The sequence below is a fragment of the Vicia villosa genome, linkage group LG2 (assembly GCF_029867415.1).
Source record: "Vicia villosa cultivar HV-30 ecotype Madison, WI linkage group LG2, Vvil1.0, whole genome shotgun sequence".
Lineage (NCBI taxonomy): Eukaryota > Viridiplantae > Streptophyta > Magnoliopsida > Fabales > Fabaceae > Vicia > Vicia villosa.
Genome location: NC_081181.1, coordinates 118,422,710 through 118,439,336, shown reverse-complemented (window position 1 = coordinate 118,439,336; position 16,627 = coordinate 118,422,710). Strand labels below are relative to the sequence as shown.

The 16,627-nt window shown below is 30.4% G+C and overlaps 1 long non-coding RNA gene across 1 annotated transcript; it reads left to right on the top strand.

The window, feature by feature from the left end:
* The first annotated feature begins 13,785 nt into the window (after positions 1–13,785).
* LOC131651896 (uncharacterized) lies at positions 13,786–16,079 on the top strand. The gene is made up of 2 exons (XR_009298508.1): positions 13,786–14,112; positions 14,590–16,079. It is a non-coding gene; the product is annotated as an uncharacterized LOC131651896 (long non-coding RNA).
* The last annotated feature ends 548 nt before the right edge of the window (positions 16,080–16,627 follow it).

Sequence of the window (16,627 nt, the reverse complement as noted above, 5' to 3'; positions counted from 1 at the left end):
GTTTGTGTTCCTGATGTTGCTGAACTTAGGATGATTATTCTTGAAGAAGGACACTGTAGTGGATTGAGTATTCACCCTGGTGCTACCAAGATGTATCATGATTTGAAAAAGTTGTTTTGGTAGCCTGGAATGAAGAAAGAAATTGCTGAGTTTGTATATTCTTGTTTGACTTGCTAGAAGTCGACGGTTGAGCATCATAACCCGTATGGAGTTATGCAACCGTTGTTTATTCCGGAATGGAAGTGGGACAACATATCGATGTATTTTGTTTCTGGTTTGCCGAGGACAGTTAAGAACTGTGAAGCTATTTGGGTTATCATGGACAGATTAATGAAGTCTTCTTATTTTATAACGATGAGAATGGATTATCCGATGGAGAAGTTAGCTTAATTGTATATTGAGAAGATAATGAGTCTACATGGTATTCCTTTGAGTATTGTGTCTGATAGAGATCCAAGGTTTACATCCAAGTTCTGGGAAGGTTTGCAGAAAGCTTCGGATACTAAGTTGATATTGAGTTCTGCTTATCATCCGCGGACTGATGGTCAAACAGAGAGGAGGATTCAATCATTGGAAGATTTGTTGCGTGCTTGTGTGTTAGAGAAAGGCGGTGCTTGGGATAGTTACTTACCTTTGATTGAGTTTACCTACAACAATAGTTATCATTCGAGCATTGGTATGTCTCTGTTTGAGTCTTTGTATGGTCGAAGGTGTAGGACGCCATTATGCTGGTATGAATCTGGTGAAAGTGTTGTGATTGGACCAGAAATTGTTCAACAGACTACAGAAAAGATCAAGATGATTCAAGAGAAGATGAAAGCTTCTTAGAGTCGTCAGAAGAGCTATCATGATAAGAGGCGGAGAACACTTGAATTCCAAGAGGGAGATCATGTATTTCTGAGAGTTACTCTTATGAATGGTGTTGGTCGAGCGCTAAAGTCAAGAAAGTTGACGCCGTGTTTTATTGGTCCGTTTCAGATTACGGAAAGAGCGGGAGAATTGGTTTATCGTATTGCTTTGCCGTTGATGTTTGCGAACTTGGACGATGTGTTTCATGTATCGCAGTTGAGGAAATACATTGTGGACCCTTCTCATGTAATCCAAGTGGATGATGTACAGGTGAAAAACAACTTGACAGTTGAAGCATTGCCTATGAGAATTGAATACCGGAAGTTGAAATAGTTACGAGGTAAAGAGATAACTTTGGTCAAAGTAGCTTGGGGAGGACAAGCAAGTGGTAATGTTACATGGGAGCTGGAGAGTCATATGAAGGACTCTAATCCTGAGCTTTTTACTTGAGGTACATTTTCGAGGACGAAAACTCTTTTAGTGGGGGAGAGTTGTAACACCCCATATTTTCCATTATTTAATTTAATTGAAATTTAATGATTTAATTGGAATTATTTGGGAGTTGGTGATTTATTGGAGGAATTATGAAAAATAAGCAATTGGACTTAGTGTAGTGGTTAGCAAAAGGGATGTGTTAACTATGTAGGCCTTATTAGATATTTTCTATTTTTCATAAAATAAATGAATTTGGAGAGAAAGGAGATTAGAAGCAAAAGGAGAGAACTCAAGAACACGTGAAAGGGGAGAAGCAGAGGAAGAGGAAGAACCCAATAATTTGGATACGGTAATGGGTGACTAATTTCTTTTAGCATCTATTATCGGTTTATGGATAATAGAATTGATTAGGTGTATTGATTCTCTCAATTGTATGTATGGTGGGTTTTGGGGGTTTGGGGGTTTTGGAACCTATAGGATGAATTTGGATGATTTAGGTGTTTTAATATGCAATAGAATAATAGGATTTGTGTTAAGATGATGTGGTTAATGATTTTAGACATGTATTCAAAGACTTAAAATTGTTTAAAATGATGGAAAAGGTGAGTTTTGGGGTTAAGGAATTGCAGACCTAGAATCACAAAATCGCAGAAAAATTCTGAATAAAACAGCCATGCGTCGACCTGAAGAATCTCTGCATCGGCTCATGCAGAAAAATTACTCAGTATGAGTCAGCCTGAGTGAACCCAAGAGGGACAGGAATCCTATGCGTCGACCTGAAGAAGTTATGCGTCGGCTCACAACATCCAATTTTTGACAAATTTTTTCGAAGGTCATAACTTTCAAATCGTAAGTCTGTTTTAGTCTCCGTTTTGAGCGTTGGAAAGGTAATTAAATGTTCTATCTAATGAGTTGGGTTAATGAGTAGTGGCTCGATTTTATTTTAAAAATCTCGATTTAATTTATTATGGAGTGTTTATACATTGTGTGCATATTTTGACAAGATGTGGCAATGTGGTGATGTTGTAATAGCATAACTGTGATGCTTATGTTATGTTGGTGTGAATTATGTATTGGTATTGTGTATTATGTGCTAGTTGTGATACATGGAATTGATGAATGCTAATTGTTAGGCATTGTTGTGATTGTTACAAGATGAATGTATGTTGTACAATAGGTGGATAATTCAATAAGTTGAATTATGGTGATATGCTTAAATGTTAAGATTATATAGATAATTCTTAGCTGCATATGTTTTGGTAATTCTATGTATATATGATGCTTAAATTTAGAAAATGTATATGTTGTTCTTGGTGGTTGTTGAAAATGACAGTGATTGTCTTGTATGCAATATGTCATTTGTGATTGATATATGCTATGTGAATGCTATTGATGAATGTAATACATGTTGTGATGTTGTGACAACATGATTATAATGTGATGTTGTGTTCGGTGTGAATTATGTATAATGTAAGTGTTTGAATTGTGTTGAGGTATGAATACATTATACTCGGTATTGCTTCACTGAGTTATTGATGATGATTTGTATGCTATATGTTGTGCCTGCATTCATAAATCATAGGTGTAGCTGTATATTGGTGTTTTTTGGACCAGTGAAGCTAATTCCCATTGCATGGAATTAGTGGATTGACGGTGGCCGTATCCCGGTGATGTTTGGATCTGTGAGATGGGTTAATCCCATGTGTTGGTACCACATGCATAGAGTCGTTACATTAATGTATGTATTGTTATAACATGATTAGAAGACTTCCAAAGTTATAACATGGTGTTGCATTTGTGTTTGTTTGTATTTGTAACTGTGGATGATTAATTCTAATTTTCGCAATAGGGTGAACAATTGCTTAGGATGTTTTGTTGTTTATGAGCTTATAACATTTGTTAATTGTGAATATGTCTCACCCTTATTGTTGACTATTTTCAGTTTGAGGAGTAGCAGCTTTATTGCTTTGGTGAGGATAGCTCGTAGAATTAGTCCGTTTATTTTGGGTTGTGTCAGTGTCATGCTTTGGTCTTGTAACACTAGGGAACTTATTTGTTTTAGAGTTATTTAATAAACTCTTGTTTTATTTATTTGGATAATTTTGTTGAAGTGAGATGGTGAATTTTGATGTTGATTACTGAGGTTTACATTATCCAATTTTAAAGATTGATTCTATTGTGTTTAAACATGTTTGATTGAATTATGTTCCTCGGAAAGCATGATAAGTGTTTTATTTTATCCAAGGAATTGTAACATCCTTTTGCATGTTTTATTCTGAATTTATTTAATATTTCACGGGGGTTTAGAAGGGTGTTACATTAGGATTCATCGGTGAAGACAAGGGTGGTTTCATAATCCACCAAGCATCGTAGCATTAGGGAGGCTCTTCCCATCTTATACAGTTTTACAATAAGGAGGGTGTACTTTATAGCCTGCTTCTAGACCTTGTTTGCTTCCCCATTGTCTTGAGGGAGTTCTCCCTCCTGCAGGTAGCGTAATACAAATTGCATCCAAATTGACTCGGGGGACCTCTAGAGTGTAGATTTTTCCCACCTCAATACCGGGGGCAGGGAGAATCGATTGAATTACTATTCAATTAAACCCCACCATCTTCAAGCTGGTGAGTTTAGACAAGAGATCGGCTCTAAAGTCCTTTTCCTTAGGAACATGTTAAACTTTCAAAGATGTAAAATATGTTGACAAACTTCACACTATATGGAGATATTTTACTAATTGCGGTTCTTTGGCCTAATATTTTCCGGCAACTTGGTTGGGGACTAGCTGGGAATTGTTTTTCAGCTTCAACCTGGAGGCGCCCATTTTTAGGGCAAGAACCATGACAAAGAAGAGAGCTTGATGTTCTACTTGTTTATTGTTGGCTTTGAATTCAAACTTCATTGATGCTTCAATTAGTATGTTTCCAGGCCCTTCTAATACTATTCCAGTGCCACTCCCCTTTACGTTTGAGACTTCATCAACCGATAATGTCCACCTTGAATGCATTTCCTAATCCACTAGTGAGCTAAATTATGCCAAAAAGTTTTCTAGAGCTTAGGACTTAATTCTTCCTCTTGGGACATATAAGATGTCGTACTCTAAGAGTTCCACCATCCAAGTACCATTCTTACCGCCAAATCTTCTTTTTTAGGACCTGTCAGATATGATAGTTGATTTTCATGAGGACTTTATGACCCTAGAAATAAGCCGAAGCTTTCTCAACGTGACAACGACAACCATAACTAGCTTTTCAATATTCCGATAACATGTTTTGATGCCTTTGAACAAGCTGCTTGCCAAATACATGGGTCTTTTTGCCGTATCTGTCTCTTAGACGAGCATTGAGCTCATTGCTTGATCAATGACTAAAAGATAAAGGAGAAGTGTCAATCCTTCCCTCGAGTGAGTGAGGATGGGCGAAGACGTAAGAAACACTTTTATTTTCCGGAAAGCCTCCTCTCACTCTCTTTTCCACTCAAACCTCTCATTTTTATTTAGAGTGACAAAGAAGAGGAAAGTCTTGTCGCCCGCACAAGAAATGAAACAAGACATGGAGACAAGGTGACCTATAAGCTATTGAACTTTTTTGTCATTGATGGGGCTCCTCATGTCGATGAAATCTTGGCATTTGTTTGGATTTTCTTCAATGCCTCTCTTTGTCAGCATGAACCCAAGGAACTTTACTGCCTATACCCCAAAGGAACATTTAGAGGGATTCAAGCACATGTTGTATACCTTGATTGATTGTATAATATCTTCCAGGTCCGCAACATGGATAAACCCTTCGGCAGTTTTCACTATCATGTCGTCAACATAAACTTCTAGGTTCTGCCTTATCTGGTGGGAGAACACGACTTCCATGAGTTGCTAGTATGTACCGCTACCATTCTTGAGGCCGAAGGGCATGACATTGTAGTTGTAGTTGCCATGATTTGACATGAATGCTGTCTTGGGCGCGTCCAAGGGATTCATTATGATCTTGTTGTACCCCAAGTAGGCATCTGTATAGCTCAATATGTGATAGCCTAAGGACCCATCGATCAAGCAGTCAATATCAGGCAAGGGATTTGAGTCCTTTGGGCAGGCTGTGTTGAGGTTAGTGAACTTTAATCATATGCCCCACTTGTTCACCGCTTTCCTCACCAATATTAAGTTAGCTAACCAGGTTGGATATTTTGTCTTTATGATGAATCTGATGTTGGATTTCTTGCATACTTCTTCATTGATGAGGACTCTCTTCTCCTCGTCAACTTTCTGCTTCGTTTGTGCCACTTTCTTGGTAGAAGGGTTAACGACAAGGCGATGTCACACCAATGTGGTTTCTATTCTTGGCGTATTCGAGGAACCTAGGAGAACAAGTCAATGATTCTAGTGAGTTGGTTGACTAGCTCTAGATCTTCTTCCTTAGTGAGTCAGGTACCTATCTTTGTAATTTAGAGGGCTGAAGGGTCTATCCAGACTTCTTTTAGGTCTCCCGTGGGCGCGAGCCTCTCATTGTCTCCGCCTAATCTGAGATCCTAACTATCGATATCTATATCTAGTGCTTCGGGGAAGGGGATACCCACGAGGACAGGCTCTTCATTTTCCAACGCAAACTACTTTGGTAATATTGTTGGGCGCTTTGCGGGTAACCTCGAACCATCCCAATTTTCTTATTAGGTGGCGGGTACTTCAGGACCAGGTACTAGGTGGGAATAATATCCACTGATGCATTGATGGAGGGTCTGCCCATAATGATGTTATAGAGCAATAAAATATCCACTATGAGGTAGTTGACTTTATTTTTCTCAGAGTCTGATCCCATGCTACATGTTGTTTCGAGGGCTACATAACCTCTTAATTGCACCTGTTTTCCTGATAAGCCTACTAAAGATTCTTGGATATTTTTGGGATCAATCTGAAGTTTCTGGAAAGAATTCTAAAATAGGATGTCAAATGAGCTCCCGAGTTCTAACAATACTTATTTGATATCCTAGTTGTCGTGCTGCATAATGATGACTAGGGGTCATCACAAGGGAGGATACTTATGGCGTCGTTGCTAGAGAAGCCTCAGGGATATCATACTCGCGACCAATACTTGCCTAGCATATTTCCTTCAGGAGGAGTATGACTTTCCTTCATTAGAGAAACCTATAGTTATGGTGTCTACCACAAAATGGGGAGCCTAATGGGCCATTTTCAAGAGAATGTGGTGAGAATGATAATGACAAAGGTGTGACCTAGATTAGATTTATTGGACCCCCCAACAGGTACTAATGTACTTGTCAAGAGTGCATGGTACCCCTAAAATAGTAGGAATGACAAGAGGCCTTAATAATTTTTGGGTGCTTAGGGCTTGCCAGCGGTGACGAAAGACCCTGTTTGGTGGTGTTTCTGGTTTTGGAGAGAGGAAGCCCACGTGAAGTTAGATGCCACGTGTTTCTACGATATTCTGAGTATGTTATGATTTGTCTCTTCAACCCTAAGGTTGAGCTATTCGTAGAGATAACTGCTCTCTCAATAAATGATGAACCGTTGAATCCCTATTTCGTAGGGAGACGTGGTTAGATTATTGACCCCAACTTCTCTCAATATGAGGAATGTCCTTTTCCACGTTTCCCACAAATGGATGAGTAGGGAGCATTTATGACGAGGCAATCCCTTATGGCGGGTGACAGCAAGAGTCGCCTTTTAAGGGCAATTGACAATCCTCTCGCCCTTAATATGTCTTTTTACAAATATATCATTACATATCTATTCCAATTTAACCAAGTGTCTTAGGTTCAGATTCGGTCATGAAAATACATAAGTGTTAAATCTCGTAAAGGATTGAAACCCTCTCTAACTCGAGAGATTAATGTTTATAGTTGCACATAAACGATAACCGATTTATTTTAAAAAAAACTGTATTTAACTACATGCTTAAATTTATTATAGATGAGTTTTAAAATTATAATTATTTATTCTATAAATTATTAATAAGTTTTAACACCTTACAATTTTAATTGATGAAAATGTAAATGATAAATAACAAAGTTATATTTATTTAAAATTATACTTACAACTTTTATTATAAAATTGAAAAATTGCACAAAACCTAATATTATCAATTATGTTTGAATGTCATTTTATTTGAAAGCTGTTCAATTCAAATTTTGGATTGAATTTTAAAATCAAACCAAATCGAATTTACATATATTTAATACTTTTTATTTTTACGGGTCCCCCTATTTTCTTTGATTCTTAAAATTGATCTCTCTATTTTAAATTTAAACCATGTTGGTCTCTCTATTTTAGATTTAAACAGTTTTGGTCCTTCTTTCATCGATTTTCACTTTTTAAATGATAAATAAAAAATGATAAATTACTTGTAAAACATGACAAATCATCGTATATAAACATATTATTAAACTTTGTATATAAAAATATAACTTAAAAAAATAAAAAAAAATCTCATCGGAAGACTAAAATTGTTTAAATTTAAAATAGGGGACTAATTTCATGAATCAGATAAAATATGGAGACCAAAATTGTAATTTAGTCTATAATATATTAGTTTATTATTAGTTATTTTTTCTAAATGTTTTAATATATCCTTCAAATATAATTTCTAATTTTTTATAATATTATATATATATATATATATATATATATATATATAATTGCTAATTTTTTATAATATTTTATATATATATATATATATATATATATATATATATATATATATATATATATATATATATATATATATATATATATATATATATATATATATATATATATATAAACTTATTTTTAGTTACTTTTTTAAAACGTTTTAATATACTTTATTAGTTTAATTTTTTACTAATTTATATCCTTCAAATATAATTTCTATTTTTTTATAATAAAGTTTTTAAATTTAAAATATTTAAAAAAGTTTAAAATAATCAAATTAAATTAATGTAAATTTAAAATTTAAAACTAAAATACAAAACTGAACCAAATCATATATTAATATACTTTATCTATGAATTCGTTCAAAGCTTTGAAAACTTATATTAAATTTGTGAATATTGAAAAATATTAATTTTATGAAACATGTATTTCACAAACGAAAACATAAAAAAGGAAATAATAAGACTAAAAATAAAAAATAAAGGAGAGTGAATAATTAAACTAAAAAAGAAAAAAGAAAGGAAAAAAAAAAAGAAATGAAAAAAAAAAGGAAAGGAGAGGAGAGGAAACAATAAGACTAAAAAAAGAATGAAAAAAAAAACCAAATCCATTAGATTATGCATATGGGTTGCCGTTAACTTTTAGGCTTTGTTTGCGAATTTAGAGGGAAGCAGAGGGGAAGACTTTCGAAAACGAAATTTTTAAAAAATATAAAAAAATATTTGACATTTTAAAAAAATAATTTTGTTTAGAATAATAAAATAGTTATTATTATTACTAAATTTTTAATTTTCAAAATAGTATAACAACCTAACAGATATTTGAAAAATTTATGGAAGTCATTCAAAACCCTCCTTCAATACAATTTTTGAGTTCCCCACTTTATGAGGTTTTTGGTGTTATGAATAAAATCAAATCCTCCAAAATCCTCATACCCAAAATCTTTTTATTCTTTTCACTCAACTCTTCTTATTTTTCAAAGTCATTCCTTCCAAACTCCCAAACAGAGCCTTAAGAGGCGTATGTTTCATGAATTCTAGATTTATTCTTAGGATTTTGACTTTAATATTTTGCATTTTCATGTTTGTTTCAAATATTTATAAATTATGTCTTGAAATTTTTTATTCCTAAGAGTTTTATTTGCTCTTGATTTTTTTAATTTTCATTTCCATGTCATAAGATGAGAATTTTATATTCTCAAAAGAATAAGAGATAACTTCCAATATCTTCTTACATCTATATATTTATTTCATTTATTTTTATTTAAGATATAGTTCATGATAATAATGTTCTTTGGAGTAATGTTTTCGGAATAAGTTTTAATACTTGAAACAAACGCATCATAAAAAAATTAGTCCTCTTTCCGTTTTAAATTAGAATATACAATTTTATTAAAATGTTATTTCTTTTTATTTTATTTATTTTAAATAAAATATATTTATTAAATATTGTTTTGCTAATATTTATTTTTTTAAAGATATTTTGGGTACAATTCTAAAACTGTCATATTAAGTAAAAAGTTATTCTGAAAAATGTTAATTTTATTCAATGTTGTTTTAAAAAGAAAATTGTATCAAATTATAAATCAATTTATTATTTTAATAAAATATAAATATTTATTTATTTATTTTAGAATGTAAATAAGAAGCATAATGAACTATTAAAATTGTAAAAGGAACACCACCATGCATGTTTGTGTAAATAAATGAACACTTTTATTTATTTCTCTCAAAGAAATGTAAATTGTACTATTTCAAACTTTAATAAGAGGTAGAGGAAGAAAATATAATTTTTATAACCTTTACCAAACCTATTGAAATGTAATTTGTATGACCTTGACCAACATTTTTGAAAAAAAAAAAAAGTGAATTTGTTAAAATAATATCTTTACACTAATATGATGCGTCCAATAAATATTAAATTTTGTTCTTATCTCATGATCATTTTAATTATTAATTTTTTAATCATTAATAAAGAATATATGTAAAAATAAAAAATATTATATAATTTAAGATAAAAAATAACTGTCACATTTAGGAAAAAATTTGTCCTAAAATACTTGTCACTTTAAAATATCAATGCAATTTTATATTTAATTTTTCAATTGTATCCTATAATAAATACATTTAATTTATTGTTTTTTAACTTGAACATTAATGCTAATTTGAATACACCAATAATTAATCAATATAACTTGATAAAGTCACTATTCTCTCTTTTATTTATTATTGTTTTTTAATCCGTGTGAAATGTTCAATTGTGACAAATAATTAAACAAAGAGAATATAATTTTTATATTCTTTCAATTCTATAATCTAATTAACATAAAATATTAATATTCATATTTTGATAAGGATCAAAAAAGTTTATTCTCAAAAATAAAACACAATTTTAACTTTTTAATTTTTTTTTCTATTTTTAAAATATAAATATATAAATTAAATAAAAAATTTCAAAAATATCTAAAAACATGAAACTTTAATAAAAACTAGTTACAAACCCGTGCGCACGCACAGGTTATGGTACAGGACGCCCAGTTGTTTCAGATGTATATTTTTTACTAGAAAAAATGTATATGAAAAGTAATTAACATTTTGATCAGTAATTTCATGTTACTGTTAACATTCAATATTTTGATAAGTATCTTTATGTTCCCGTTAATATTCAATATTGTGATCAGTAACTTCAGGTTCCCGTTAATATTCAATATTGTGATCAGTAACTTCATGTTCCCGTTAATATTCAATATTTGAATGAGTAACTTCAGATTCCAGTTAATATTCAATATTGTGTGATCCGTAACTTCATGTTCCCGTTAATACTCAATATTTAATCGATAACTTCAGGTTCCCGTTAATATTCAATATTGTGATCAGTAACTTCATAATATCGTTAATATTCACTATTTTGATTAATAACTTCATGTTCCATTTAATATTCAATATTGTGATCAGTAACTTCATATTCCCGTTAATATTTAATACAAATAATCAATAACTTCATGTTCCCGTTAATATGCAATATTGTGATCAGTACCTTCATGTTCCCGTTAATATTCATTATTTTGATCAGTAACTTCATGTTCCCGTTAATATTGAATATTTTAATCAGTAACTTCAAGTTCCCGTTAAAATTCAATATTGTGATCAGTAACTTCATGTTCCCGTTAATATTCGATACAAATAATCAGTAACTTTAGGTTCCCGTTAATATGCAATATTGTGATCAGTAATTTCAGGTTCCCGTTAATATGCAATATTGTGATCAGTAACTTCAGGTTCCCGTTAATATTCAATATTGTGATCAGTAACTTCATGTTTCCGTAAGTATTCAATACAAATAATCAATAACTTTAGGTTCCCGTTAATATGCAATATTGTGATCAGTAACTTCAGGTTTCCGTTAATATGCAAAGATAAGTGTTTTTTTAAGTGTGAAAAATTATTCAATATTTGAATCAATAGTAAAATTATTACTGCTTATAACAATAATATATTTTTGTGTATGAAAATATTTTAATAAACAATATATTTTTTCTCGTTTATAAATATTATTTTTGTTTTAACATTATTTATAAAAATATTTGAATCAATGATAAAGTTGTTGTCATATATAAAAATATTTTAAACAATAATGTATTTTTGCCCGTTATATAAATATTATTTTGTTTTTTTACTACTTTAGAAATAATATATCATACATGTTTTGTCTTACATTGTGATAAAAAAGTCTATTTAACAAACTTCACTCATACACAAATCCACTATTTTCTAACACGCCGTCCTATACTTCCTTATCCATCCTATTATCAAATTCCTTCATTAAAAAACATAATAAAATAATTTCTTATCCTAAAATGTTGTAATTAAAAAAACTTAATAAAAAATAATATGAATAAAAAAATATTTAAATATTTAATGTTGTAAGAAAAATAATATTTTATATTAATGACTAATCCAACTCATAATATCTTTCATTATCACAAAAAAATATTATATGATTAATACATAGATTAACTAATTAATATAAATATAATATAATTTTAGAGCCAATAAGCAAGATAATAGAAATCTAACTTTATGCTCCAAAATCAAAAGAAAATAGGAGATCTACGTTTTATATACCTACAACAAAAAGAGGAAATCTAACTTTATTTTCCAAAATAAAAAATAGAAGTAGAAGTTGTAACCAAGAAAATAGTGATTTGAAATGAAGAGTGTGAAGTTGGAAAAAAGGATGTGGTTACCAAGACCAAAACCAAAAAGTCACTTTATGAGTTGATCAAAAATTTAGAAGCAAAACAATAAGAAATGAATATAGAACAAAACAATTGAAATCTAGATGGAGAAGACATCCACTTATCAAGCTTAGAAGCAATAAGGACATTAATTTCTTTTCTAGAACAATGAATTTTCTTATACGATAGATTATCAAATTTCACTATTAAAAAACACAATAAAATACTTTCTTATCCTAAAATGATGTAACTAAAAAAACTTAATAAAAAATATTATAAATAAAAAATAATATTTAAATATTTAATGTTGTAAGAAAAATAATATTTTATATTAATGGCTAATGAAGCTCATAATATCTTTCATTATCATGAAAAAATATTATATGATTAATAAATAGATTAATTAATTAATATAAATATAATATAATTTTAGAGCCAATAAGCAAAATAATATAAATATAATTAATTAATTAATTTAAATTTAACTTTTATTAAGATATTTTGGGTACAATTCTAAAACTGTCATATTAAATAAAAAGTTATTTTGAAAAATATTAATTTTATTCAATGTTGTTTTAAAAATAAAATTGTATCAAATTATAAATCAATATATTGTTTTAATAAAATAGAAATATTTATTTATTTATTTTAGAATGTAAATAAGAAGCATAATGAACTATTAAAATTGTAAAAGGAACACCACCATGCATGTTTGTGTAAATAAATGAACACTTTTATTTATTTCTCTCAAAGAAATGTAAATTGTACTATTTCAAACTTTAATAAGAGGTAGAGGAAGAAAATATAATTTTTATAACCTTTACCAACCCTATTGAAATGTAATTTGTATGACCTTGACCAACATTTTTGAAAAAAAAAAGTGAATTTGTTAAAATAATATCTTTACAATAATATGATGCGTAAAATAAATATTAAATTTTGATCTTACCTTATTATCATTTTAATTATTTATTTTTAATCATTAATAAAGAATATATGTAAAAATAAAAAAATATTATATAAGTTAAGATAAAAAATAACGGTCACATTTAGGAAAAAAATTTATCCTAAAATACATGTCATTTTAGAATATCAATGCAATTTTATATTTAATTTTTCAATTGTACCCTATAATAAATACATTTAATTTATTGTTTTTTAATTGAACATTAATGCTAATTTGAATACACCAATAATTAATCAAGATAATTTGATAAAGTCACTATTCTCTCTTTTATTTATTATTGTTTTTTAATCTGTGTGAAATGTTCAATTGCGACAAATAATAAAACAGAGAGAATATAATTTTTATATTCTTTCAATTCTATAATCTAAATAACATAAAATATTAATATTCATATTTTGATAAGGATGTAAAAAGTTTATTCTCAAAAATAAAACACAATTTTACCTTTTTAATTTATTTTTCTATTTTTAAAAATATAAATTTATAAATTAAATAAAACTTTTCAAAAATATCTAAAAACATGAACCTTTAACAAAAACACGTCATCCTTCGAAAAAAAAATCGATCAACCTTTGAACACAATTCCACGTGTCATAATCTCGTTCGTCTGTCCTCTTTATAAATAACCTCTCGTTAACACAATCTTCACTACTTTCGGTGGGTTCATTTTTGGGGTTTAGATTCGTGTGAGTGGGTTTAGTTTAGTTATCCTTTTTTTTCTAACTTTCTCTCTCTAAAATCAAGAGAGAGAAAGAGAAAAATATATGGCGAAGAAGAAGATGATGATTCTCTCTCACTTCGCGCTCTCTAATTCGCTTGGTGCAGGTCGGGAACCACTACTTCCGCAGTTTTCGTACGTAATGACGACGGAACAATCACCGGCGGAGAATTGGATCCCGCCTTGCATCAACTGAATCGGAGGCCGCGGTGAACCGTTGAAGCTTTCGGTTCTTTTCCAGCTCAGATCTCAGCTCGGTGTTTGCATAATCAGTAAACTGTTTATGATTCTTGTTTATTTAAATTGTTAATCCTTATCAGATCCAGTATGTTTGTTGTGATTTGTTAATTTAACTGTAATTGGTGTTATTGCTGTTATAGATCTTGATTTGTAGTTTCTGAATCTGAGAATTTTTTTTTTGGTTTAGATTTTTCTGTTTGGATTTTGACTTGATTTGACTTGTTTCCTCTTATTGATTGAATGAATTTTGATGTGATGTTTCTGTTTATAAAGGGAATGATAGATTTGATTTATTTCAATTGTGGAATATTTGTGTTCTTATTAGGTAATGAATTTGAAATATGTATGTTTGATTATATTCGCATTGAAAAACAATTTTTGTTATATTTGTGGCTGATTTAGTCTGCATGCCATGAAGGTTCCAATGCTCTGCTTGTGCTAATTATAGTTCTTTTTTCATTTTCCGAGTTTATATGAGAATTTTGTGTATTCTACTTGATATTAAGCAGGATTGCTCGTGGGATTGGGGGATTGGTTTCGAATCTTAACTCATCCAGAATTGAGTTGAAGCAATTGACAGTGCCTGAGTTGAAATTTATCGTGGTTGTTTCCTGTTTTTACATAGATTGGTTTGAAGTTTGGTGAATTATGCAATAGACTTGTAATATAACAAAATGTTTCGACTACTATCTTTTTCCTTCTGCAATTTTTTCTATTCGTTGTATGATTGTCTTTGTTTTAGCATTAAGTATGAATGATCTTTAAAATAGCTGGAATGTCCCTGCTGTAGCCAGTAGCTAAGATGAATGTGTAGTTTTTGGACCACGATTCCTTGCGGTCAATTTTTTTTTCACATCCTGTACAACTTGGTTGTTGGGTCGAAATCAAACCGTCCAAATTTCAGACTAGATTTTTTTCTTTTAAAATATCAAAAGAGGTATTGAAATCTGGACGGTTCGATCTCGATTCAATGATCAATTGTTCTAAATGCGTGATTGTGATATGTCCTATGGTTATAGTATACTTCATTTATAATCCTCTATCCAATTTTCACTTTGAAAATGCACTCATGGTCTGAAATTGGCCTGAATATATGTTGAACTGATCTTATACCCTTTCAATGTTCTACCTAGTAAGATGATCTATTAAATATTCGCAAATTGAAATTTTTTTCTTTTGATAAATGCGTAGTAATTAGTTTGGCTGCTAGACATGTTGACAGTATCTTTACAGTAAAAACAGTTTATTTGGGAAAGTTGAGCAGCAGTCCACATCTGCCCATTATCTCAAGTATCTATCTACTCTAAATTTTTGCTAAATGGAGAAACATTGGATTCAGATGCATGTTGATACTTGAATGCTATACAACCTGACTCACATTTGCACCTTCAGAGCTTCCATTTCACTGCATTGGTTCCATCTCACTGTACTTGCTCCCTCTACATTTGTTTTATATGCTGATTTATCAGACTTTGTCAATTTGCCAGTAACAGTTTGGGTGTCTAGATGATCTTCTCGGAAGCATGAAGCATGAGTATTGTGTACTATTAAAAAGGCGCAGGTACCGGTACATACATAGTACTACTGTGCCGTTTCGTATTGGTTTGTGACAGTTGAAGATCGGAATTTTTCGAATTCATCTGCAACAGTTGAAAGAGATCAAATATCCAACAATATTATTATTATTTTAATTTAATATAATACTATTTGTGTATTTGAGTTTCTTTTTTGTTGTTGTTGCAGTTATAGCCATACTTGCAAACTTTAGGCTGGACACATTCATCTGTTATATGTGTTGTCCTTCATTCTGCAGATGTCCTTATCCAGGGTATATAACCTATTGTTGAGCTCTTCTAGTCTCCACAAGACATGCTTTTAGGTTCATTTTTGTATGATGTAATGTCAACCTTGTAATTTATTAGTACTATTTGGTTGGCATGTTGTGTTGTGTTGTACACATGTTTGGTTAAGATCGGGAAGGAGATATTATACTTTATAAGGGAACTGTCAACAAAGTAGGCACGAAATGTGAAAGAATAGCAGGTATATTGTTTTAGTAAAGTTTCAGATGTCTACATTCCCTACGGAACTGAAGCACCTACACATTTAAAGAGTGTGTATCATCATAATCATAGTATTTTGGGGGCAATAGATAAATGAGTTGCTAAAAATTTGTAAATTGCATTAATTATAATATTTCATATTTAAAATTTCATATGCGAAGAGTTTTATTTTTTTTTTTAAATTATGAAGGTGATATTTAGGTATAGCATAGGGATGGGGTGGTTTTCACCGTTGTCATCCCAATTATAATAGATTGAACAAAAATGTGTACATGAAAAAAATATAGCACAAAATAATAACCATATCGTAACAGAAACAAAAAATTGAACTGGTACCAAAAATAAAAAAGTGTGCGTCATAATAGCCATATCAGAGTATTGTTGGGATTGATAAGGTGTCACGGTTTGATTTTTGCCATATTTGTACATTCAATTGACCCAAAAAAATGCAGTAATTGGTTGTTTATAAAGCAAGCTATTCAGC